Genomic DNA, 24,704 nt, shown 5'->3' with positions numbered 1-24,704 from the left:
TGATGTGGCAACCTCTCCCCCTCCCTAGAAAGAACTATGAACTGACAAGGTGACTGGGAACAGAAGACCAAATTGTCAAGTACAGTAACCACATCAAGGGCAATTTACGTTGAGGGTGGGAATGGGGTCTAACAAAGCTAAATGATTTCTTTTCTTCCTTTTAAGGGTTGAATTCTAGGTTTGGTCTCTTTTTTTTCAAGTTAATTTTAAATTTTTATCAGGAATTTGTCCCCCCTCCCCCACTTAAAAGCATTTTATTTTTTCTAATTGCATGTAAAGATAATTTTCAACATTCATTTTTCCTTCCTTCCTTTCTTTTTTTTGGGGGGGATGGGTGGAGCAATGAGGTTTAAGTGACTTGCCCAGGTCACACAGCTAGTAAGCATCAAGTGTTTGAGGCTGGATTTGAACTCAGGTCCTCCTGAATCCAGGGCTGGTGCTTTATCTACTGTGCCACTTAGCTGTCCCCAACATTCATTTTTTTTTGTTTTTGTTTTTGTTTTTGTTTTGTGAGGCAGTTGGGGTCAAGCGACCTGCCCAGAGTCACACAGCCAGTAAGTGTCAAGTGTCCGAGGCCGGACCCGAACTCAGGTACTCCTGAATCCAGGGTCGGCGCTCTATCCACTGCGCCACCTAGCCACCCCAACATTCATTTTTATAAGACATTGAGTTCCAAGCTTTTCTTCCTCCCTTCCCTCCTCCCTCCCCATGACAGCAAGCAATATGATATGTTATACTTGTACAATCATGTTAAACATATTTCTACATTAATCATGTTGTGAAAGAAGAATCAAAAGAAAAGGAAAAACTACTAGAAAGAAATTTTTTTCTTTTTTTTGGTGAGACAATTGGGGTTAAGTGACTTGCCCAGGGTCACACAGCCAGTAAGTGTCAGGTGTCTGAGGCCGAATTTGAACTCAAGTCTTCCTGACTCCAGGGCCAGTGCTCTATCCACTGAGCCATCTAGCCACCCCCAAGAAAATTTTTTAGAAAGTGAAAATAGTATGCTTTTATCTGCATTCAGACTCCATAGTTCTTTGGATGTGGATATTATTTTCCATAATTAATCTTTTGTAATTGTCTTAGATCATTGTATTGCTGAGAAGAGTCAAGTCTTCCATAGTTGATCATTGTACAATATTGCTTTTATTGTGTATAATGTTGTGATTCTCCTCACTTTATTCAACATCAGTTCATGTAAGTCTTTTGGGGGCTTTCTGAAATCTACCTGATTATCATTACTTACAGTACAATAGCATTCCATTACATTCATATACCACAGCTTGTTCAGCCATTCCGTAATTGATGGGCATCCTTCAATTTCCAAATCTTTGCCACCACAAAAAGGAATGTTATGTGGATCCTTACCCCTTTTTTTATGATCTCTTTGGGATACAGAACTAGTAGTGGCATTGATGGGTCAAAGCATATGCACAGTTTGATTGTCCATTGGGCAGAGTTCCAAATTGCTCTCCAGAATAATTGGATCAGTTCACAACTCCACCAATAAAGCATTAGTGTTCTATTTTTCCCACACCTCCAACATATACCATTTTTCTTTTTCTTTTTCATATTGGCCAGTCTAATAGGTGTGGGATGGTACCTCAGAATTGTTTTAATTTGCACATCTCTGATCTAATTTGATTTAGAGTATTTTTTTCACACGATTATAGATAGCTTTAATTTCTTCATCTAAAAACTGCCTGTTCATATCCTTTGGTCCTTTATCAATTGGGGAACATAAATCTGTTTTCTCTTGGTTTTTCCTCTGTTGATAATTTCCAATGTATTATTTACTGTTGTTCTGTGGTTTCAGTATTGTGTACCCTGTGAACCTCATTCTATTGGGTTTTCTTGACAAATGTACTAGCATGCTTTGTCACTCACCTCTCTAGTGGTAAACAGAGGTTAAGTAACTTGCCCAAGGTTATACAGCTAGGAAGTTTCTGGGGCTAGATTTGAATTCAGGTCTTCCTGACTCTAAGCACACTGCTCTATTGACAGCCATCTAGCTGCTCCAGTATACTTGTTTATAAAGTTTGTTTATAAATGGTTTTTAAAATTTTGTTCCCTTCTTCCTGTACCCATTAGACTGAGCTCCTTGATTGCATGAACTTTACCTTTCATTGTATCCCAGTACTTAGCTCATTGCAAGGCACTTAATAAATGTCTATTGATCTACTGACTCAGTAATACCTGAACAATGTTTCAGTTTCAGTTTCAGTCCCATTGTCCACCAGAATGCTTTTTGTCTTTCCAAAAAGCAAGTCAGAACAGAGTTCTCAGATTTCTGTGGACACAAAATCATAGAGGTCCCCATTTCTCCAGAGTCTTATTCACTGCATAGTCAGCTCACATATTTAATGGGGTAGACAGTGGAACAAATCATTCCCCACCTGAGGTGGCTGCCCTGCAATTGGCAACCAGGTTGAAGGGAACCTGGCAAAGCAAATGCCCTGCAAACCTGAATAAACTGAGAAAAACACAAAAGAATCAAGAGAAACATCACTCAAGAAAAGAAAGAAAAAGCAGGATGAGGAAAAATTATGTCTAATTTTTCAGTTTCTCCTATAATTCTTTTGTAAAGATTTTAAAATCAAAATCATTTGTTTTCTATCACATTCACTTCTGAATAATACATTTCCCCTCCCCCTACTCCATCAATCTTTTCGAAAAACAAGGAATTTAGAAGATAAAAAAAGGACAGCAAAATCAATCAACTTTATTAACCAGATCTCATAATGTATTCCACACTCAGAGTCCCCCAATCTAGCAATGAGAGGAGAAAGATGCAATTGCTCAACTCTTTTCCTGGGCTCCAAGGTGATGTATAAAAATTTGAGACATGGTTTCTGGGTAATCAATCATTTTTTTAGATTTTTCTAGTGGATAATTAATAAAAGGGGTCAGTTACATTCTCCAATGCCAAAAATGGATAATGGTGGCTTCAAGAGTGGGTGTTCCCAACAGATGACAATCAGCTCTGATTGGTTAACAAGTAATGTGAGAGTGAATATTATAATGAGAGGTGGACCTATTCAATGAGGGACTAGAGGACATGACTGATTATATCATATATTCCCTGACCACCCCCAGCCCCAGGCAATCTAGACAAAGGATCTCCAGTCTAGCCTGAGCAGAACAGAATAAGCTTCTCTACTTGGGTGTTCAGACAACAAGATTGAGGAGAAAATTAAATCCCATCTCATTATCAGCTCCACTCCTCAGGGGCTGACCTGACCCAGCAGAATGAGGAAACAGGAAGGGGAAAAATCCTGGATCTTCCCAATAGTAAGTGGCTACCATTATGAAAGAGACATAATAATTTCCCTCAGGGTCAAGTTGGTTCTTAGAACTCATATGTTTAGTTTCTCTATCTTAGAGTAATTCTATCTTAATGTATTCTTGCAATGTTACCTTTGCATTTGACATATCAGGGAAGCCTCATTACTTACTTCCCATAGGCACATTAGCACTATATAGTTGGATTGTTTTTGTTTTTGTTTTTTATTTTAGTGAGGCAATTAGGGTTAAGTGACTTGCCCAGGGTCACACAGCTAGTAAGTGTTAAGTGTCTGAGGCCAGATTTGAACTCAGGTCCTCCTGACTCCAGGGCCAGTGCTCTATCCACTGCACCACCTAGCTGCCCCAGCACTATATAGTTTTTGCAACTAGACATCTTCCTCCCCATGGCTTAAATTATTTGATTTAATCTTAGTTCACCTCAATTACTTTTAAAATTCTTCTGAACTCTTTCCATAAAATTTGTTTGTATGGTCTAAAAATCTGGTCCACTTCTACAATGGATAAAAAGAATTAATCCAGGGGCAGCTAGGTGGCGAAGTGGATAGAGCACTGGCCCTGGAGTCAGGAGTACCTGAGTTCAAATCTGACCTCACACACTTGACACTTACTAGCTGTGTGACCCTGGGCAAGTCACTTAACCCCAATTGCCCCTCTCCCTCTGTGTGTGTGTGTGTGTGTGTGTGTGAGAGAGAGAGAGAGAGAGAGAGAGAGAGAGAGAGAGAGAATTAATCCACTCATTCTGAAATGTAGTTCATTGTGACTTGTTGGAATTACCAAATGGTGGCTTTATCATTTGAAGTATTGCTAGTAATTTCCTTTTTTAAGTGTTTCATTTTGGATTGTTTCCATTTCAACTATGTCACCATTTGTTCCTATTTTTAGTCCTGAAATATTAACTTCATTTTAAGTCTTGTCTATACATTTACCTTAGTTAAAGATGTGCATGTTCTGATATTAGCTCATTAGTTCCTAATTGTTGATTTTCCCGGGCTACTTTTGAATCATATTGATTAGGCAGGGAAAGAGATGGGTTTTTCCTTGTTATCCTTGAGGGAGGCATATGAGATTTTTTCAGCTAAATATAGCCCATCAGTGGATGCAGGTATATTCAGAATCACATCTTTTAGCCATCACCGGGTTCAAGTGCATTCTGAATTGTGGTCTTCATTCCTGGTTGCAAGTTGGAGCATATATCTAATATTAGAGATCAATTCCCAATTAAAGTTTTAACAAATTTCTTAAAAGCAGGTTAAAAAAATCAAGCCTTCATGTGTTCGATGTCAATTCCCTTTCTGACAAGTTTGCTTTTCATGGCGAGGAGAATTGCATAACTCAATGCAAGATAAGAGACTTAGCTTGGACAGCAAAGGGGGAGGGAAAAAAAGCTTGCTTTTCTCTCAGACACAGACACATACACACAGACACAGAGAACATTTTAACACAAATAGCACTCTACAGACACAAAAACAGGAAACAGCAGTGGTGAAGATTCTTTTTTTGTGTGTCATTTTTTTTTGGTGGGGCAATGATAGTTAAGTGCCTTGCCCAGGGTCACACAGCTAGTAAGTCTGAGGCCGGATTTGAACTCAGGTACTCCTGAATCCAGGGCTGGTGCTCTATCTACTGTGCCATCTAGCTGCCCAGGGAGCTACATTTTAAAGACATAAGTCTATTGCACACTTAACAGACTACAATATGGTATAAACGAGTTTTCTATGCAGTGAGAAACCAAAAAAATTCATGTGACTTATTTTATTGCAATATTTACTTTATTACAGTGGTCTGGAACTGGACCTACAATATCTCCAAGATATGCCTGTAACTTTCTCTGCAGTTAGTTCAATGTTTTGTTGTATTTGTTTGTTTTTAACAGTGTTTGGGTATTAGGTGTCCTAGACAATGGAAATAGCTGAAATTCCTATTTTGGAGAGGTTTGAGTCATGAGCATTGTAACAAATGTCTACTCCATTCTGTTGGTCATGTGACCTAAAAGTGCATTTTTTTTTTTAATGTAGTATAGATACTTTATCCCAGTTGGAAATTGGATTTTAACACACAAAGCCAGGTTAAACTGTCTCTTTGAATGGGACTAGGAGATTTGGTTCCAGAAACTAGTGTTGCAGTTAAGTTCAGGGTCTGGAATGAAATGCTCTCCCATGCCCTTTGATATTGTAACCATTTTCTGAGGGCCCTATGGCAAGACACCACTGAGTTTTGGGCTAATCTAATTGTTCCAAGATTTAGACCAGATACTTCTCTTGGACCCTTTAATTGTAAACAGAAAGAAACCAACAGCCATAGTCATTGACATGACCATGCCCTTTGAGAACAGATATTCTGCTTTTGAAATCAGTCAGGATGGTAAATACAGAAATACCAAATAGTGTGGCAGAATCTGACCCAGGAAGGTTTATAGAGTATTCAGTAATGCAATGATTTCAGAAATTTTGGAAGAAGACTGGGTACCAGGCAATAAGTGTCTGTCATCCAGACTAAACAGTGGGCAGAGATGTCAGTCTTGTGAGAAAATTAATGTTCAGGATGCAGTTAAGTAGAGGAAGGACATATACAGTAAAAACATTGTGGGAAAGAGACAGCACATGGAATGAGTATATGTGAAGGAAGATCTATATGTGTATGTGTATACAGGGATCTTGAGATACTGTTCTTATTAATGATTTACTATTTTCCCTGGGTATCTCTTGTTGTGTATCTAAATTTTTGTGTGCTGTCTCCCTCATTAGATTGTAAGCTCCTTGAGAGCAGGAATAATCTGTCTTGCCTCTTTTGGTATCCCCAGGACTTAGCACAGTGCCTGGCACATAGCCAATACTGGATAAATGTTTATTAATTATTTATCAGTTATTGGTTTTATATCCTATTATTGTTAGACAGATATTGAATATATGGTATATTTCACTGGTCATTTAAATTTTTTTAGGATGAAAATTTCTGATTGGCATTATTAAAATGTGCTGATAGTTGGATTCTTTTTTTGTTTTTTGGGGTTTTTTAGTGAGCCAATTGGGGTTAAGTGATTTGCCCAGGGTCACACAGCTAGTAAGTGTTAAGTGTCTGAGGCCGGATTTGAACTCAGGTACTCCTGACTCCAGGGCCAGTGCTTTATCCACTGTGCCACCTAGCTGCCTCAGATATTTCTTTAAAATATGAATTAATTGTATAAAGTCTCTATATCTGTTCTTAACAGATTAGTATCAGATAAGTCTTCTATGGGAAGACAATATATTAAAGGGAGTTTTGGAACAAGGAGACATAAGGAGAGTTTGCTCTGTCCATTCCATACATCAACCCCAGTATTACAGGACTTCTGGAAATAGTGCACCTCCCCCCAGGGAATAAATTGTCTGTTTAATAGATCTGGTTTTCAGCAAGCATATCTTTCAGAAGCTCTGATTTTCCCATTATGAAAAACAGTAACTTCTCTCTTCTAGGAGTGAGGGGGAAGGGTTGTGAACTTGCTGCCCCTGGTTATAAGCATAGGTATCCAACAGGTGATTCATAAGGTGAAATGATGTGCTTCAGTGGACTTCCGGGCATCTCTCTCACCATTTCCTCACTAATACTGTGAGCCACATAGTTTTTCCCTATCCACAGCCAGAGGGTCTTGCTCTACACCTGAAAGGCCTGAATGATTTAGAGCATGCAGTTGATGGAGGAGGCAAAAAGGCTTGAGTCCTTCTCAACAGTACTGTAAAAAATTATTATTATATCTAATCTAATCTGGAAAAATTATATACCAAAACTTATATGAAAAATTATAAATTTAGAAAAATTATAATTGGGCCATAAATCCCATCTGTGTCGCCATTCAAATGTAGAAATATTTTGATTTACTGGCCTAATCTGGGGGGAGGGCTAATCTAACTGAGGTATTTAATCTGGGACTGTTGACTGGTTATCTGACTGCTATTAATTTAATATGGGTCTTTATAAAGTTCCACCACACTGCTCCACTCCCAAAATTGATAAGCAAAAGATTAAGAAGCCTCTTCCATTTTAACAGCACAGGGTTTATTTATGAGATACAATTTTTTGTGGGGGAGGGGGCAATGGGGGTTAAGTCACTTGCCCAGGGTCACACAGCTAGTAAGTGTCAAGTGTCTGAGACCGGATTTGAACTCAGATACTCCTGAATCCAGGGCCGGTGCTTTATCCACTGCACCACCTAGCTGTCCCTGAGATACAATTTAAACATTAAAATACAGGGAAATAAAATGTACAACCTGACTGCGTTCTGGCACGTCTCTTTCCACCTGCTGCGTCTGGAACTTTTTTAGCCTCCTCCTGCGTACCAATGGACCTTCTTCTAGCGTTCCCCTCACTGAAAAAGCCTCCCTGCTCTGTATTGGCCTCCGTCCCTTCTTGCTCTTAGCTTTTTCTCCTTCCCCCATCTCTTAGTGCTCCAGCCTTTCTGTTCTCATCTTTGCTTTCTCCAACCTGTACCCTGTGCTGACGCTTCTGTGCTCTCCGCTGCCCCCTAGTCCTCTGCCCGCCTATTATACTATGTGGTTTCTATGCCTGAAATGGTCAGCAGAGAGAGAGGGGTGGTATCCACTCACTATTCAAAGGCCCTGAGTCTCTCCAGGTTCAAACTTAGATATCATTTGAGACAAAGTTGCAGTATGATACCAATGGTAAAGTTTATTATTATCTATAAGACCAGAAAAGTGAGGATATTTCCTACATTAATTAATAAGGAGCAGGGAAGTGTGAATGAGGAAAGGAGAGGTGAGGAATTTAACTCTAGCATTATCCTCTCAGCCAGAGGCTGGAAAGTGGGCACAGGGGGCATACCAGTGAAACCATTTCCCCATCTCCCTCTATACCAGGGTCAGTCGTTATTATTCGAAGGGGTCCCTTTTTCAAGAACAAGGTGAATTAGATGGACTCAGGGACGACCTTAACATACTTGAAAACCTTCTGCTTTTAACTAGCAAGGCGCTTGGAGCAGCGCATGGCGCCGAAGACAAACCGTCAGGAATTTATTTACCCGGCGGCCCCTTGCATCCAAGTATCTGAAATGTACCTCATTTTCCCGAAATGTGAAATGAGAGGGACCAGAAAACCTTAAAGATCGCCCTCGCCATACGGTGAAAGGGCCAGGAATTTGCTGCTTCTCATCCCAGGCGTGGGAGGCAGCTGTCCAGGGGAAGCATCACAGGAAGGGTCTGTTATACTACTAAAGACCTGCCAAAGTAAACTTGGCCTCTGAAGAGCCCCAAGAACCTGAGACCTGTAAGTGACCGCGCCACCAAGGTCTCGCCGGGGTGCGGTCCTCGAGCGCCCGTCTCCCGGGCCGGGGAGGTTGGACAAAACTCTCTGAGAGAGGTGGTATTGGAGCCGGCCTGGATCGGCAGGAGAGAGGCTAACGCAGTAAGGGGCCAGACTCCGGTGGAGGCGTGAGTTCTGCCAGGCGCGTACAAGCCAGAACAAGGAGAAGGAAGGAGGAGGAGCAGGAGGAGGAGGAGGCGGGGGCGGGGGGGATGTAGGGGAAGGAGGGGGCGGGGGGAGAACCAAAGGCGGGCAACTAAGTGGTTTGATCGCCTTAGGCTGAGGAAAAGCCTGAGGCTTGAGCAGGTTTTCCGTTCCTTTCCATGTAAAAGTTCCTCTGAACAGCCATTAGATGGCGGTCTTCATTCAGTCAGGCCTGGTGGGTGACGTCAGGAAGAGGCAGGGCGTATGCAGATGAAGAGGCTTCTGGTCGGGTTTTCTCCGTCTGGAAAACAGAGATTTTTGAGGGACGATCAGAGAAGGCTACCCAAGTGGAGCCGTTTGAAGCGCTGAGTTGTGTGTAACTTGTGTGTCTGTCGCGTGTTGTGGTGCGGTCCTCGAGCGCGGAAGTGCCACGAAAGTGAGCATGAGTGTGGAGTGTGTGTGTGTCGAGGGAATGGGCGTGCATGGCGTTGCAAAGCATACTTACCTGGCAGGGGTGATTCCATGATCACGAAGGTGGTTTTCCCAGGGCGAGGCTTATCCATTGCACTCCGGATGGGCTGACCCCTGCGATTTCCCCAAATGCGGGAAACTCGACTGCATAATTTGTGGTAGTGGGGGACTGCGTTCGCGCTCTCCCCTGACTTTTGCTGTCCTAACAATAGCTGTAGTTCCGTGTACGGAAAAAGCTTTGCGATGTGCGGTTTTTTGAGATGTTACGTGAAGACGTAATACGTACGGGGGGGAAGGGCACTTTTCTTCCTATTCTTACTCAGTTTCCTCCCGACGTCCGTAGTGTATTCAGCTCCTTCGCTTCTTTTTTGTTAGTTTTGTGACTAGGAATATCTGAATTCCCCCACTAGTACCGTATTACTATTTCCTCTTGTAACTCATTTAACTTTTCCCTCTATGAATTTGGATGCTATGCCACTTGGCGCACACGTATTTAATATTGATGGTACTTCATTTTTTTTTTTTAAGTGAGGCAATTGGGGTTAAGTGACCTGCCCAGGGTCACACAGCTAGTAAGTGTTAAGTGTCCGAGACCGGATTTGAACTCCGGTCCTCCTGACTCCAGGGCCGGTGCTCTATCCACTACGCCACCTAGCTGCCCCCTACAGTTAAAATTATTAACTGTTTATTTCTCTCCATCTTCTTTTCCCCTTTGTACTCCTTTCCCCCCTTCTTCCCCCCTATTCCACTTGACCAGTGTTTTCTTCTGACCACTGCCTCCCTCAATCTGCCCTCCCTTTTATCAGCTGCCCTTCTTTTCCTTGCCCCCTTTTCCCTCACTCGTGCCCTCCCTTCTATCAATGCCACCCTTTTCCCCCTTCCCCTTTTGTTTCCTTACAGAGTAAGCTAAGTTTCTTTATACAAATGGGAGTGTATTTTATTCCCTCCCTGAACCAAGTCTGATGAGAATAAGGTTGCAAACAATGTCCACCCCTCCCTTCTTTCCCTCTGTTGTAATGGGTTCTTTTTGTGCCTCTTCCTATGATATAATTAACCCCATTCCACCTCTCCCTTCCTCTCCTCCCCCCTAGTCTTCTTTTATTCTGCCCCTTAAGTTTCTTTATATCATCACGTCAAAGTTGATTTAATAACAATACCTTTACAGAGATACAGATCTCAAGAGTTAAAAGTATTATCCTCCCTCATATGGACTCAAGCAGTTTAACATCATTGAACAACCGTTTTCTCCCCCTTTGATTACCTCTTTATATTTGTTGAGGGTGCAGAGCACCCCAGAAGTTCTCTGGGATACATCAAGGAATCTTCTCCTTGAGAAACTAAACCAGAGGACAGATAAGCCTAGAGAGATAAGCGGAACCAGTTTGGACTGAGCTCGCTTCCGGACCTCCACCCTTCATTCTGATCTCCCTTACCCCTGGGGTGATAAATTTGGGTGTGGCTGCGACCTTTCTGTCCTGAAGAGAGATCCGTAGCCACTCCTCACCCAATTCCTCTAGCCACCACCAGTGGGGGATGGTCCTCCCTCACTAAAGGAATTTTCGACAGTCAAATGGTCTCCCCCCTCCTCCCATCAGTCTTCTATAAAAGTACCTGCCAGTCTCCTGATCGAGGAGACTGGTACCTCAGAGCCACCTGCTTTGTTCCATACCTATCTATCTCCCCATGAGAAGTCCAAGGATTTCTTTCATGGTTTCGCTTCCCCTCCCTTGCCCCTAAATAAACTACCATCTTATTCTAACTACTTTTGTGTGCAAGAGGGTGTAATTCTTTAAAGAGGAATTCCTAAGAACCCCAACCCCTACCCTAACCCTTAACCCTAACCCCATTCCCCCCCCCAATTTTTCCCCCATAACATTTCTCTAGAGTCTTGTATTTGGAGATCAAATTTTCTGTTCATTTCTGGTCTTTTTCTCAGAAAGCCTTGGATAACATGACTAATGCAGAAATATGTTTAATGTTATTAGGTATATATAACCTATATCAGATTGTCTGCTCTCTAGGGGAGGGGGGGAGGGAGAAAAATTTGAGATTGGAAATCTTATATAAAAAAATGTTGAAAACTATTTCTACATGTAATAATAAAATATTTTTATTTAAAAAAAACACAACTTTTCATGCTCTTTCGTGTTTTAAGGGGGGGGGGGGCTAGGAAGGTTAAACTTAATGAACAAAATTTTTACCAGGCTTTAGGGGAGGGATAGTTTTTCATGAATGAATGAATGACAACCCGGGAGTTGATTACTCTTACCTCATTGTGGAAGAGCTGAAAAATTTTAAGTTAATAAGGTACAGTTGCAATTGTAATAAATGATGATATATCCAAGGGATTATGAACTAATTTGAATTGAGTATAACTGGGAGTCCTTTGGAACTATCTTGTACCCTTGTATTGCTGAGAAGAATCAAGTCTATCACAGTTGATCAACACACCATGTTGTTGATACTGTGTACAACGTTCTCCTGGTTCTGCTCATCTCACTCATCATCAGTTCATGCAAGTCCTTCCAGGTGTAAGGGGCTAAAATTCTGGCTATACTATCCAAAATCTAATGAGTGGCCACCAACAAATCATAAGCTTTAGCAAGTGTATTTAAGTATTTATTAGAGAGCATTAGGATCAGAGAGAAAGGTAAAAATCTAACTATTTCTAAGAGAGCCTATCATCGGACCCACCATGGTGAGGTCAGGAACCAAAAAGAGACAGAACCCCTCCGCCCCGGCGTCCCTTCCTGCTTCATGTCCCCCTCCCAGAAATGGGAGGCTCCTCAAGTTGATTGGCTGGTAGCCTTGATAGACAGTACCCACCAAGAAACGTCACTTCCTGACCCTAAGGACCTTGACCACATGGCTTGCCCTCAGAGGCCTTCACCCCATGGCGGAGCTTTTCTACAGTAAGTCTCCAGCAGGTGGCGTCATTCCAATCCTTACACAGGTTTCCCTGAAATCGACCTGTTCATCATTTCTTACAGCACAATAGAATTCCAGGGGCAGCTAGGTGGTGCAGTGGATAGAGCACTGGCCCTGGATTCAGAAGGACCCGAGTTCAAATCGGGATTCAGACACTTGACACTTACTAGCTGTGTGACCCTGGGCAAGTCACTTAACCCCAATTGCCTCACCAAAACAAACAAAAAACCAACCCCAGCCCCCCCACCCCAAACCCAACCCAATAGAATTCCATTACATTGGTATACCACAATTTGTTCAGCCATTCCCCAATGCACGGGCAGCCCCTCAATTTCCAATTCGTTGTCACCACAAAAAGAGCACCTCTAAATATTTTTGTACATGTGGGTCCTTTTCCTTTTTTGATGATCTCTTTGGGGAAAAGACCCAATAGTGGTATTGCTGGGTCAAAGGGTATGCACAGCTTTATAGCCCGCCCTTTGGGCATAATTCCAAATTGCTCTCCAGAATGGTTGGATCAAGTTCCACAGCTCCACCAACAATGCATTAGTGTTCCAAATTTTCCACAGCTTCTCCAACATTTATTATTTTCCTTTTTTGTCATATTAGGCAATCAGATAGGTGTCAGGTGCTATCTCAGAGTTGTTTTAATTTCTGCTTCTTTCAAGTGAGATTTCACCCCCATTCTACGCGTCCTCTTCCCCGTCCCGCAGTGCAACCCTCTCCCCCCTCGATTTTACCCTAAAGATGTCATCATGGGACAGCTAGGTGACACAGTAGACAAAGCACCCGCCCTGGACCCAGGAGGGCCCAAGCCCAAATCTGGCCTCAGACACAAGATCCTCACCCACTGCTCGACCCCGGCGTGCCTGGGCAAGCTCTTAACCCTTGTTTGCCTTATGGATCTGTCATCTGTTTAGCTTTTATGGCCTCAGATCGCCATATATAAAAGAATTATTCCTCAGTGGCACTGCCACAATTTTGCCTGAGATGCCTTGTCAGAATCCTCATGGTTTGTTCAGGTTTTCTCTGCATTCAGCTCTTGCTGGAGATTGCTGAGTGTGTGTGCAGTTGGCATCTTTTCCATGCGGCTCGATTATGGACTTTGGTTTAAGACCCGCTGCTTTCAGGTTTCGCCGAACCCATTCTGCGGATCGTTTTTGCTACCGGTAGGCAGGGGAGAAGGGCACCCCTGAAGCCGGCAACACAGGGTGCCTGTGAAGCGCCGGTTCCCCTTCCTGCCAGGTGAGGGGAAGAGGGGGAGTGTCGGGAAGGGAAGCTCAAAGGTTTGTAGAAGAAGCTTCCCGACCCGCTGCAGCGGCCCCCGGCCGGGCTCTCTGCTCTGAGGGCAGTTTCTGCTTGTTCCCGCCCCCTAGAGGGAAACCATTGGTCGGCTTGGTGCGGAAGTGAGGAGGGGCATGCAAATGATCAGTTTCCAAGTAGGCAAGGTTTTCTGGGTGCCGGGAGAGTGGCTTCTTGTGCGAAGGAAGTGCACAACTTTGGTCAAGGTCCGTTTTCTGGTGTGTTTTGGGGGCGGCCTTCTGGTTGTGTGGAGGCGTGTGTCTGGCGGCCGCGCTGTATTCTCGGGTGTGGGAGGTACGAGGGGCGGGCGGGTGTTGGCGAACGCCGTGTTGGTCGCCGCGTGTGTAAAAGGTCGCTGCTGCTTAGGGGTGGGGGGAGTGGGCGGAGGGTCCTTTATCGCTTCTCGGCCTTTTGGCTAAGATCAAGTGTAGTATCTGTTCTTATCAGTTTAATATCTGATACGTCCTCTATCCGAGGACAATATATTAAATGGATTTTTGGAGCAGGGAGATGGAATAGGAGCTTGCTCCGTCCACTCCACGCATCGACCCGGTATTGCAGTACTTCCGGGAACGGTGCACCTCCCTTCGGGGAAATTTTCTGGTTCACAAAAATAAGGTAGTGTGCTTTTCTTAGTTTTGGCGTTTTCTCACGGCGGGGCTCTTTCTTGTGTCTTCGGGCGAGCTTGCGTGAAGTGAAGAAACTCTGGGGTTAGGTGAGGTGTTTCTTTGCTTGACTTTTTAACTGCACCTACCAGCTCTACCACCAACTATCACAGTTCGCTAGGGGGTGAAATTCTGTAAATTCCTACGTTTGAGTCACTTCTCCCCTTGATTTCTTTCGGAGACAATCAAGAGCAGCAAAGAGACACCGTCTACCGCTGGGTCAGCTTGCCAATTATCTTAATGGATCACCAGCAGGGTGCTCTTTGCTAATGAAACGCCCGTTCATCTCATGTTCGCACTTCTCTTCTGGGGACTACCTGCACTTTATCAGATATCAGTGGAAAACTCACTGAAATTGGTGACTCACACTTGTACCACAGACACCGATTGACTGATAGGCCTGGGCAAGGGAGAGTATGTCATGCCGCGTTGTTGTTCGGTCATTTTCATTTGTGTCTGATTTTTTTATGACCTCCATTTGGGGTTTTCATGGCAAAGGTACTAGAGCGGTTTGCCATTTCCTTCTCCAGCTCACGTTACAGATCAGGAAACCAAGGCAAAGAGGGCTAAGTGACTTGCCCAGAGTCACACACCTACTAAGTGTCTGAGGGCAGATTTCAACTCGGGCCTTCCTGACTCCAGGCCTAGCGCTCTAGCCGCTGTACCACCTACCTCTTCTGAACGCCGTGATCTCCAAAGAGAATTACTTTTAAAAGTGCTGCTTTTCCTTACCATTGTTGAACGAAAAGATCTTCTTGCCCCGAAACCCTTGATTGTTCAGTTTAGGTGCGTCATCTGCATCAGCGACATCGTTCTGGTTGCTGTGGATGCTCCAGGACGACCCTGCCCAGGAAGAGGCCTCCTCGGGTGCTGTCCGCTCCCCTCCTTCCATCTAGAGAGGAGGAGACCACGGAAAACCCGTTCTCCTGTAGTTCATGCTGAGTTCCAAGGAAGGTCAGAGGGAACATATACTGAAGACAAGTCATAAGTACAAATGTGCCAGAAAGGTGGAACCTTTCTTTTTTTTTTTTTATTTTAAATTTTAAATTTTAAATTTTCTTTCTTTCTTTCTTTCTTTCTTTCTTTCTTTCTTTCTTTCTTTCTTTCTTTCTTTCTTTCTTTCTTTCTTTCTTTCTTTCTTTCTTTCTTTCTTTCCTTCCTTCCTTCCTTCCTTCCTTCCTTCCTTCTTTCTTTCTTTTTGCACCTTTCTAATACTATTTTAATTTTGGAGTAAGGTAAGAAGATTTGCATTTCCTCCCTTAGTGATTTGGTTGGGACAATCTTTCATGTGTTTAGTAGTTAAATTTTCTGAGAGTCATTTATTAAAAAGCCTTTTTAGTTTCATGTAATTCAAAGTGTCTACTATTATCATTCCACCTTTATCCCTTGCTTGACTGCAATTCACTTCTGTCAAAAATGGGGTTCGTTTTGCCTGTCTCCTACAAAAAAATAAATAAACAGATCAGAGAAATTAATTTTAAAATGTCTCCTACGGTTTCCATATCTGTCCTCCTGTGGGGTGGGGGATAGGGGAGGAACAGATCAGAGAATATAATGTCTCCAACAGGAAAAACCAGATCAGACACAGACAGGAAAAATATAGTACCAGTTTCTTTGTCCCAAGAACAAGAAAGCATGAATCATGTGGAGACCCCTTCCAAAAAAAAGGATCTCAAAGACTCTCTCTTTCTTTTTTATTTTCTTTTATTATTTTCCAGTTACATATTGCATATAAGGATCGTTTTCAACATTTGTTTACACTGGATTTTTAGTTGCAAATTTTTCTTTTCTCTCCCCTTCCCTTCCCTCCCTCCTCCCTAAGACAGAAAGCACTCTGATATTAGTTGTATATGTACAGTCACATCAAACATATTTCTACATTAGTCATCTTGTGAAAGAAGAATCAGAGCACAAAGGAAAAACCTCAAATGAAAAAAACAGTCCAAAAGTAGAAACAGTATGATTCAATCTGCATCCATAATCCACAGTTATTTTTTTCTGGATGTTGGGAATATTTTCTGTCATGAGTTCTCTGAAACTGTTTTGGATTGTTGCACTGCTGAGAAGAGCCAAGTCTATCCCCATTGTTCATCACACAATGTTGCTGTTACTGTGTACAATGTTTTCCTGGTTCTGTTCCTCTCAGTCAGCATCAGTTCTTATAAGTCCTTCCAGGTTTCTCTAAACTCCTCCTGCTAATCGTTTCTTACAGCACAATAGTATTCCATTACATTCATATACCACAACTTGTTTAGCCATTCCGTTACTGATGGGCATTCCCTGGATTTCCAATTCTTTGCCACCACAAAGAGAGCTGCTATAAATATTTTTGTACACGTGGGTCCTTTGCCATTTTCTATGGTCTCTTTGGGATACAGACCCAGCAGTGGTACCAGTGGGTCAAGGGGTACGAACAGTCCCATAGCCCTTTGGGCCTAGTTCCAAATTGTTCTCCAGAATGGTTGGATTGCTTCACAGCTCCACCAACAATGCATCGGTGTTCCAATTTTTCCACAGCTTCTCCGACATTTATTATTTTCCCTTTTTGTCGTATTAGCCAATCTGATAGGTGTCAGGTGGTACCTCAAAGTTGTTTTGATTTGCGTTTCTCTGATCAATAGTGATTTAGAGCATTTTTTCCTATGGCAATAGATAGCTTTGACTTCTCCATCAGAAAACTGCCTGTTCATACCCTTTGACCATTTCTCAATTGGGGAATGACTTGGATTCTTATAAATTTGATTTAGTTCTCGCTATATTTTAGAAATGAGGCCTTTATCAGAAATTCTGGCTCTAAAAATTGTTTCCTAGTTTTCTGCCTCCCTTCTAATTTTGGTTGCATTGCTTCTGTTTGTACAAAAACTTTTTTGGTTTGTTTTTTTAAGGAGAATCAGGTTCTTCACTCGCCCAGCCTGTTCCCTGGTCCTTAGATGACCCCAGACCAACTTGCTAATCAACCAGCTTTGTGTGTTGTGGTTGTTAGCTCCAACGAGCCTGTGCCCCTCCCCCACCTGGGCCACTGCTACTCAAGCCTACCTCCTGGTTCTCAGCAGGGGTGTAAAATTCAAGTTCTGCCTTAGCGCCAGCATAGACCCCTGTAGTCTCCCCCCTGCCCAGGGCTCAGCCCACTCACCAGACTGTGAGCTTAGTTCCAGACAACACTGGCACTTCAGCTGATTCAGAGGCTCTGGGGGTCTCCTTCTCTGGTGAGGCCTTCCTGGGGTTGGGCTCGACTCCTGTATTAGCACAGCAGCTCCCTCCTTCTGACCTTCCAAGCCGTTCTTGGTTAGAAGATGATTTCAGCATATTCTTCTGTGAGTTTTGCTGCTCCGGGCATTATTTGGATGTTTTTTGGAGCGATCGTGTCATGAGTTTGGGAGATCACTCTGTACAAAAGCTTTTTAATTTACTGTAATCAAAGGAAGACTCCCTCTTTCTAAGGGTATATAAGGTTTCTTTGCTCACCAGTTACAATTTCATTAGCGTGATGCAAATCAACCCCAAAGCAAATGCTATAACAAGAATGGATGTAATACAAAGCAGCTTTAACCATTTCAGTTATAACAAGTATGGAGGAAATACAGAACCACTATGATAAGATTACATGATTCCAAAAAGGAGATTGGCAAGGATGAGGATGCCCAGATGCCCCCACAAGACAGGCCCTTACTATCCCAGGGAAAGAAGTCACCAGGAAGGGACTTATAGCTTGTTCATTTTGGAGTTCGTCAAGGGGCATTTTGCTCCTATTAATCCAGGGTTTCATAAAATACTTTTGGATAATAAGGCAGCTCCATCAAATCCAGATGGTCCATACATTCATCTTAACACCCCCTAGCCATAACTTTAAAAGCCACCCGATCAGGCTCTCTTCTCATTTTTAATTTTAAAAAATATTTAATATTTAATATTCGATTCTGCTATGCATTCTGTGACTATCCTGGCATCTGGGGTTAGGATGTTCACCTCAACCTAACTTCTATCTGACTGCTTTCTAATTTTTCCAACAATTCTTGTCAAATAATGAGTTCTCTCTTAGGTACCATGCTCTTGGAATTAGGCTTCTAAAAATGACTTAAGATATCGATACCTTTTGATCCAAAAAACTTTCTGCTCAAGGAGGTCAGACAGAAGGAAAGTTGGCATATAAACCAAAATACATGTAGCAAAACTTGTTATAGGGGCAAGAACAAAGCAGTCACAACTGAAAGCTGCTGAATGGTGATGAGAAAGTTTGGTGCCAAGGAAGAGAACTGAGAAAACAGATCACCCAACTTTTTTACAAAAGTCTGGGGTAGAGGGGGCAGCTAGGTGGCGAAGTAGATAAAGCACCGGCCCTGGAGTCAGGAGTACCTGAGTTCAAATCCGACCTCACACACTTGACACTTACTAGCTGTGTGACCCTGGGCAAGTCACTTAACCCCCCTTGCCCCACAAAAAAACAAAAACCAAAACAAAAGCAAAAGTCTGGGGTGGAGGGTGGCAATAGGTGTGGAACAAACACCCACATACACAAACAGTCAGCTTTCCCCCTTATGGTAGTTAACTTCATTCAGGTGTTTCCCCCCCCCCCTTTTTATTCTTTGCTATATGAGATAGCCATATGGGAAGGGGACCAGGACAAGCTAAGTATGTATTCATATACATACACACATGGAGTTAAATAGGTGATGTAATGAGAAAAGATATCCCTAAAAATCAATTTCAAAAATATTGTAAAAAGAACTTACCCACCAGATGGAGACCAATTTCCTTAGGAAACCCATCATTTTGTTGTGTTTTGCTTTTCCCTAAGTCCAGGCCAAGTATGGAAGGCAAAGGAAGGGTTTTTGTTGTTGTTGTTTTTTTTTAAACAGCATTTGATCAGTGGTTCCCAGGAGGATTTTATGCAAATTGATGGTGGCTGTGAATATAAAGTTTTGGTATCTTCAGTTATCAGAGATGTGCTCCATAGATGACAATTATGGAAAGGCTTGGTAAAATCTGACTGAAGCATTTGGATCAGTGCCACACAAAATTATTGGTTGGCTCTGAAACAATTGAGATCCTCGGGAGACTGTACTAGGACAATATGACTTTTATTTAAAACAATGTTTTCCTCTGGCTGTTGCTGTACAATGCAGGGTTGCCCACAGAGCCTATGATTAAATTCACTTTGGAAAGAATCATTTGGGCTTTGACTAAGATAAGAATGGACCATAAGATGTACGACAAGAAAGAGGACGTCTTGGCCCACACAATCTTCTAGCCCCTTCACAAAGACATTCTTAGGTGCTGACACTGTAAGTGAGGTTGTCTGGGCTTGGAGTCATTACCTAAATTCAAAAGCAGTGTGACCTTGGGCATGTCACTTAAACTGCATATGTATATATTTTACATATGTATGTATGAATGTAAAACCATATTACACATAATCCTATTTATCAGTCCTTTTTCTAAATGTGGATAGCATATTTCTTCATGGGTTTTTTGTAGTTGATTTGAGTATTTATAATACTCAATACTTAATCGTTCACAGGTGTTCTTGTTGGTTTTTTTTTTTTGGGGGGGGGGCAATGTGAGGTTAAGTCACTTGCCCAGGATCACACAGAAAGTGTCTGAGGCTGGATTTGAACTCAGGTCCTCCTGAATCCAGGGCCAGTGCTTTATCCACTGCCCACCTAGCTGCCCCCTTTTCAGTCATTCTTGACACAATATTGTTGTTACTGTATACATCGTTCTTTTGTTTCTGCTCATTTTGCTCTTCATTATTTTGTGCAAGTCTTTACATGTTTTTCTAAAATCACTGTTCATCATTTCTTATAGTATTCTATCACAATCATATACCTCAACTTATTCAGCCATTCCCCAATTGATGGGAATCCCTGCAGTTTCCAATTCTTTGCCACCACAGAGAGCTGCTATAATATATTCTACAACATGTTTTCTTTTTTTCCCCTAATCAGGGAAATCGATCAAGTAGTGGTATTGCATGCAGTTCTCAGACAATTAGCTCTTACTCTTTTACCATTGTCTTTTTTTCTTCATGTAGTTACTGTTGAAAACCCCCTAACAAGGATACATCCTCCACATTCTAGGAAGCATAATGAAAGTCAAAAAGAGGTGGAGAGGGCAAGGGGAAAAGACAAGGAAAGCCAGAATTCAAGGGAGAACGACATTAGAGAGAGCTAAAAGAAATTGGAAGCGTCAGGATCACTCTCGTTAGAGAAGGGGAGTGGGGGAAGAGCTCAGAACAAGCTTCTGGCAAAGATCTTCCAAAGATCAAAAAAAAAAAAAAGCAGGATAAAAATAAGGTCGAGGTGGAGTCAAGGGGCAAGGATGTGGCCAACAAACCAAACCAAACCAAAACAAAACAAAACCAAATCAAAACCAAAACCCAAACAACTTCTTGGAAAGGAAACGGTATGAGAAAAGCGTGAAGTAGGTTTGAGTCAAATGATACAGGGCCCAGGTGATAAAGCATGATTTTTACATCATGTAACTAAGTTGTTTAAAACTGTTGAGTGGAGGGAGCAGCAGTGGATTTTGGGGTTAGAGAAAAGAGACTGAATGAATGTAAAGCACTTAACCGGTAACTACGATTTAAAGGGGGAAAAGAGAAAGAGACAAAGTCGAGCTATTAACAGAATCTACTACATGTGAGTTAAAGAATTACAGAATCACAGCCTGAGGACGCAAAAGCGAAACCGGGAAAACCAACATAATACCGCCCCAGAAACCGAAGTTCAGAGGAAAATTAGACCCAAAGCTTAACAGCCCTTCTCACCTAGAAGCTACTCAAATAAAAACTACTTTTGAGACACAAGAAACCAGGGGAGAGCGCGAACGCAGTCCCCCACTACCACAAATTATGCAGTCGAGTTTCCCGCATTTGGGGAAATCGCAGGGGTCAGCCCATCCGGAGTGCAATGGATAAGCCTCGCCCTGGGGAAACCACCTTCGTGATCATGGAATCACCCCTGCCAGGTAAGTATGCTTTGCGACGCCATGCACGCCCACGCCATCGACGCACACACACATTACAGATACGGTCACTAACACAACACTTCGACATCCCACACAGCAAGATACAGCCACGCAAAACACGGGAATCTCAAAGCATTGCAAACCGAGCAACATGCAAACGTCGCCAGGATCCTCCGACACTCAAATCTTTATTTTCCAGAGGAAGTAACCAACTCATCGGAGAAAACGGCACCCAAACACTCCTCATCTGAATATTGCCTGCCCTCTTGTGACGTTTCTCGCCCGGCATCCGGAAGACAGACATCATTCAAGGCTAACATTCAAAGCAACTTACTACGTGGACCAGGACCTGAGCTACCTCTGCAGTATTTGGCATTTCCTTATCTCGATGGGACCGAGGCAGATTCGTTTCACTCTTGGATTGGTTTCGTTCAATCTTTATTTGTATACAGAGTCCGTCCCCATTAACAATTGGGCCGCTTCTCGATGCTCCTCCCTTCTCTCCACATTTCCTGATCTCGAGGCACAGCCCAAGTCACACCTCTTCCATCCAGCTTTTCCCAAATATTTCAGCCCCAGAACCGGGCAATGAACTGCGGGCCTGGCCATTCATTACCTCTCGCCTCCGGACTGGAATCCCCGCCTCAGCGCTCTCCTTTCTCCACCACATCTTCCCCCGACCTGCCAAACTGATTTTGCTGACTACATCGTTACCCTACCAGTGGCTCTCCTTTGCCGCGGGGAGAAATAGAAACTCTGTTTCGCGTGGAAAATCCGTCACAAAATGACTCTAATCGACCTTTCAACCTTATTCCTTCCCTTCCTGCATTCTGTAATTCAGCCAAACTCCCTTTCTTCCGGATGCTCGCGCAAGACACTCCATCTCCCCTCTCCGGGCTTTTGCAGGGGCTCTCTCCCTCCTCACCTGCCCTTCCTCTCCTGGCATCACCTTCGACGTAAAGCTTTTCCAGATTCCCCATCCCAAGTGCCCGACCTCCCCTCATTATTATTATTATTATTATTATTTTTAGTGAGGCAATTGGGGTTAAGTGACTTGCCCAGGGTCACACGGCTAGTTAAGTGTTAAGTGTCTGAGGCCGGACTCCAGGGCCACACCTCATTTTTATTTTATTTTATTTTATTTTTAGGCAATGGGGGTTAAGTGACTTGCCCAGGGTCACACAGCTAGTAAGTGTCAAGTGTCTGAGGCCGGATTTGAACTCAGGTACTCCTGAATCCAGGGCCGGTGCTTTAACCACTGCGCCATCTAGCTGCCCCCCTCCCCGCACCTCATTTTTTAAAGGATAATTTTGTATTATTTTGAAGTTGACAGACATCAACAAACATGAACTTTCCATGTACGAACAAGAAATGACAGAGGATTGCCTAGAAAAACCTGAAAAACGCGCTACATTTTGGAGTGCGTGTGTCTGTGTTTAAGGCAAGTAAGCAAATTGGACCATGCTCCTTCCAAAGCTGTTCCGCCGCAGGTCTGTGCCTGAGTCTAAACTGCCTTCTCTTTTTTGTAGCATCTTTCTTAAAATGTTTCCTTGATGCTCTTTCCTTTCTTTCCGGAATCATTATCACTAGAATGACACCCCGCCCCTCCCCTCCCTCAAGCCCTCCCTTGTCACAAATAAACTTACAAAAAACTCTTCTCTCCCCCGCCCCTCCCCCCCCCACCCCCCACCACACACACACACACACACACACACACACACACACACACACACACACACACACACACACACACACTTGAAAACCTCTCTCATTCTACACATCTCTGCTTAGAGGCCAGAAGCCCCCGCGATCTTAAAATGCCTTGTTATTTTGTATATGCTCTGTAGATAGCTATTTTGGTACACATTGTTTCGTGTACAACATGTTGCTTAATAGGTGCTTGTTGTTTTATTGGCTACAGTTTAAGTATAAGTGGAAAGTAAGTGAAACCTACATTCTAGGTGCCTATTCTTTAGTCATTTATTCATTCATATGTAATGTTGGGGCTAGAGTAATTATATCACCAATTTAAAGTAACTATGCTTTTTAAGTAAGTACACCTTTTGACTGAATCAAACAATCAGAAGCAAACATGAACAGTGCTTGTTTATTTCCTTGAATCAATCCAAGTCATCGTGAAGAAGATTGGGTCAGACTGGAGGAAAGTAAAATGGAATTTCCAACATGCCTTTAAGGAGCAAAGGGAGGACTGAGATGTGCCAAAGGGAGAATTATGGAATAGACTAATAGTACTGGGCTGTCTATCCGCAGTTTAGTACCATAATATAACCTGCTGTTTCATCACTCAAATGTTTCCAGTAAAAAATTAAGTTTTGCCTCAACCACAAGGAGGGCAGAGTGTGTGTGTGTGTGTGTGTGTGTGTGTGTGTGTGTGTGTGAGTGAGAGAGAGAGAGACAGAGAGAGAGAGAGAGAGAGAGAGAGAGAGAGAGAGAGAGAGAGAGAGAGAGAGAGAGAACTCACTACCTCTATCTGTGTGTTGGGAATTTTCCTAATTGGAGAGTCAGAGAGATTGTTTTGTGACTGATCTCACAATGTTCCCTCTAAAATAAGTTCCCTCAGGCAAATGAAATGATTTTTGTCAGATGTGGAATGGCCTTCTAGGTCATCCAGTCCAAAAAAAAAATAATTCCATTTTATTTTAATTTCAGTTTAATTTTCTGTCTCCTTCCTTCCCCCCACCCCCAGTTGAGAAGGCAAGGAAAATAAAGCCCGTTTGAAACATGAATGCAGAACAAATTCTCACATTAGTCATGCCCAAAAGAAGAAGGAAAAGAAAAGAAAGGAGAGGGCAGGAGAGGAAAAGAAAGGAAATATTGCTTTGATTTGCACTCGATCACATCTCTATATGTAGATGGTGGATAGCATGTTTTCTCATTGGTTGGTGATTTGGAATTGTGATTGATCATTGTGCTGTTCATAGTAGTTCTAAGTCTTTGAAAGTTGATTACCTTTGCAAGATTGTTATCATCACATATATTGTTGTCCTGGTTCTGCTTGCTCTACATCAGTTCATACATGCCTTTCCAGGTTTCTCTAAAACCATTCCCTTCATAATTTGGGGGGGGGGCAGGGCAATGAGGGTTAAGTGACTTGCCCAGGGTCACACAGCTAGTAAGTGTCAAGTGTCTGAGCCTGGATTTGAACCCAGGTCCTCTTGAATCCAGGTCCGGTGCTTTATCCACTGTACCACCACCTAGCTGCCCCTCCCTTCCTCATTTCTTACAGCACAACATGTATTCCATCCCATAAATTGTTCAGCCATCCCTCAATTGATGGGCATTCCCTCAGTTTCCAATTCTTTGCTATCACAGAAAGAGCTACAATAAGTAGTATTTTTGTTTACATAGGTCCTTTTACTTGTTCATTGATCTCTTTAAAATGTATAGATATAGTGAGAGTATTGTTGAATCAAAGCATATGCAGAGTTTTGGGGATATCGTTCCAAATTGTTTTTCAGAATGGTTGGACCAGTGCATAGCTCCACCAATAAATACTACATTACAGTACCTGTTTCCCCACAGTATCTCCAGCATTTGTCCTGTTCGTTTTTTTAACTTTGCCAGTCTGTTGGTGGTACCTCAGAAGTGGTTTAAAAATGCATTTTTCTA

General features: G+C 42.7%; 4 non-coding genes across 4 annotated transcripts; 3 read left to right on the top strand and 1 right to left on the bottom strand.

Moving 5' to 3' along the window:
* The first annotated feature begins 6,460 nt into the window (after positions 1 to 6,460).
* On the top strand, positions 6,461 to 6,654 carry LOC122752025. Its single transcript, XR_006355831.1, has one exon. It is a non-coding gene; the product is annotated as a U2 spliceosomal RNA (small nuclear RNA).
* Positions 6,655 to 9,239: 2,585 nt separating this feature from the next.
* LOC122752031 lies at positions 9,240 to 9,403 on the top strand. The gene has a single exon (XR_006355837.1). It is a non-coding gene; the product is annotated as a U1 spliceosomal RNA (small nuclear RNA).
* A 4,435-nt stretch (positions 9,404 to 13,838) lies between these two features.
* LOC122752452 lies at positions 13,839 to 14,029 on the top strand. Its single transcript, XR_006356186.1, has one exon. It is a non-coding gene; the product is annotated as a U2 spliceosomal RNA (small nuclear RNA).
* Positions 14,030 to 20,918: 6,889 nt separating this feature from the next.
* On the bottom strand, positions 20,919 to 21,082 carry LOC122752068. Its single transcript, XR_006355870.1, has one exon. It is a non-coding gene; the product is annotated as a U1 spliceosomal RNA (small nuclear RNA).
* Positions 21,083 to 24,704: the final 3,622 nt, after the last annotated feature.

This window comes from Dromiciops gliroides, chromosome 3 (genome assembly GCF_019393635.1).
Source record: "Dromiciops gliroides isolate mDroGli1 chromosome 3, mDroGli1.pri, whole genome shotgun sequence".
NCBI classification, from domain to species: domain Eukaryota; kingdom Metazoa; phylum Chordata; class Mammalia; order Microbiotheria; family Microbiotheriidae; genus Dromiciops; species Dromiciops gliroides.
Note: the sequence above shows the minus strand (reverse complement) of the source record. Positions and strands in the feature narration are given on the sequence as shown.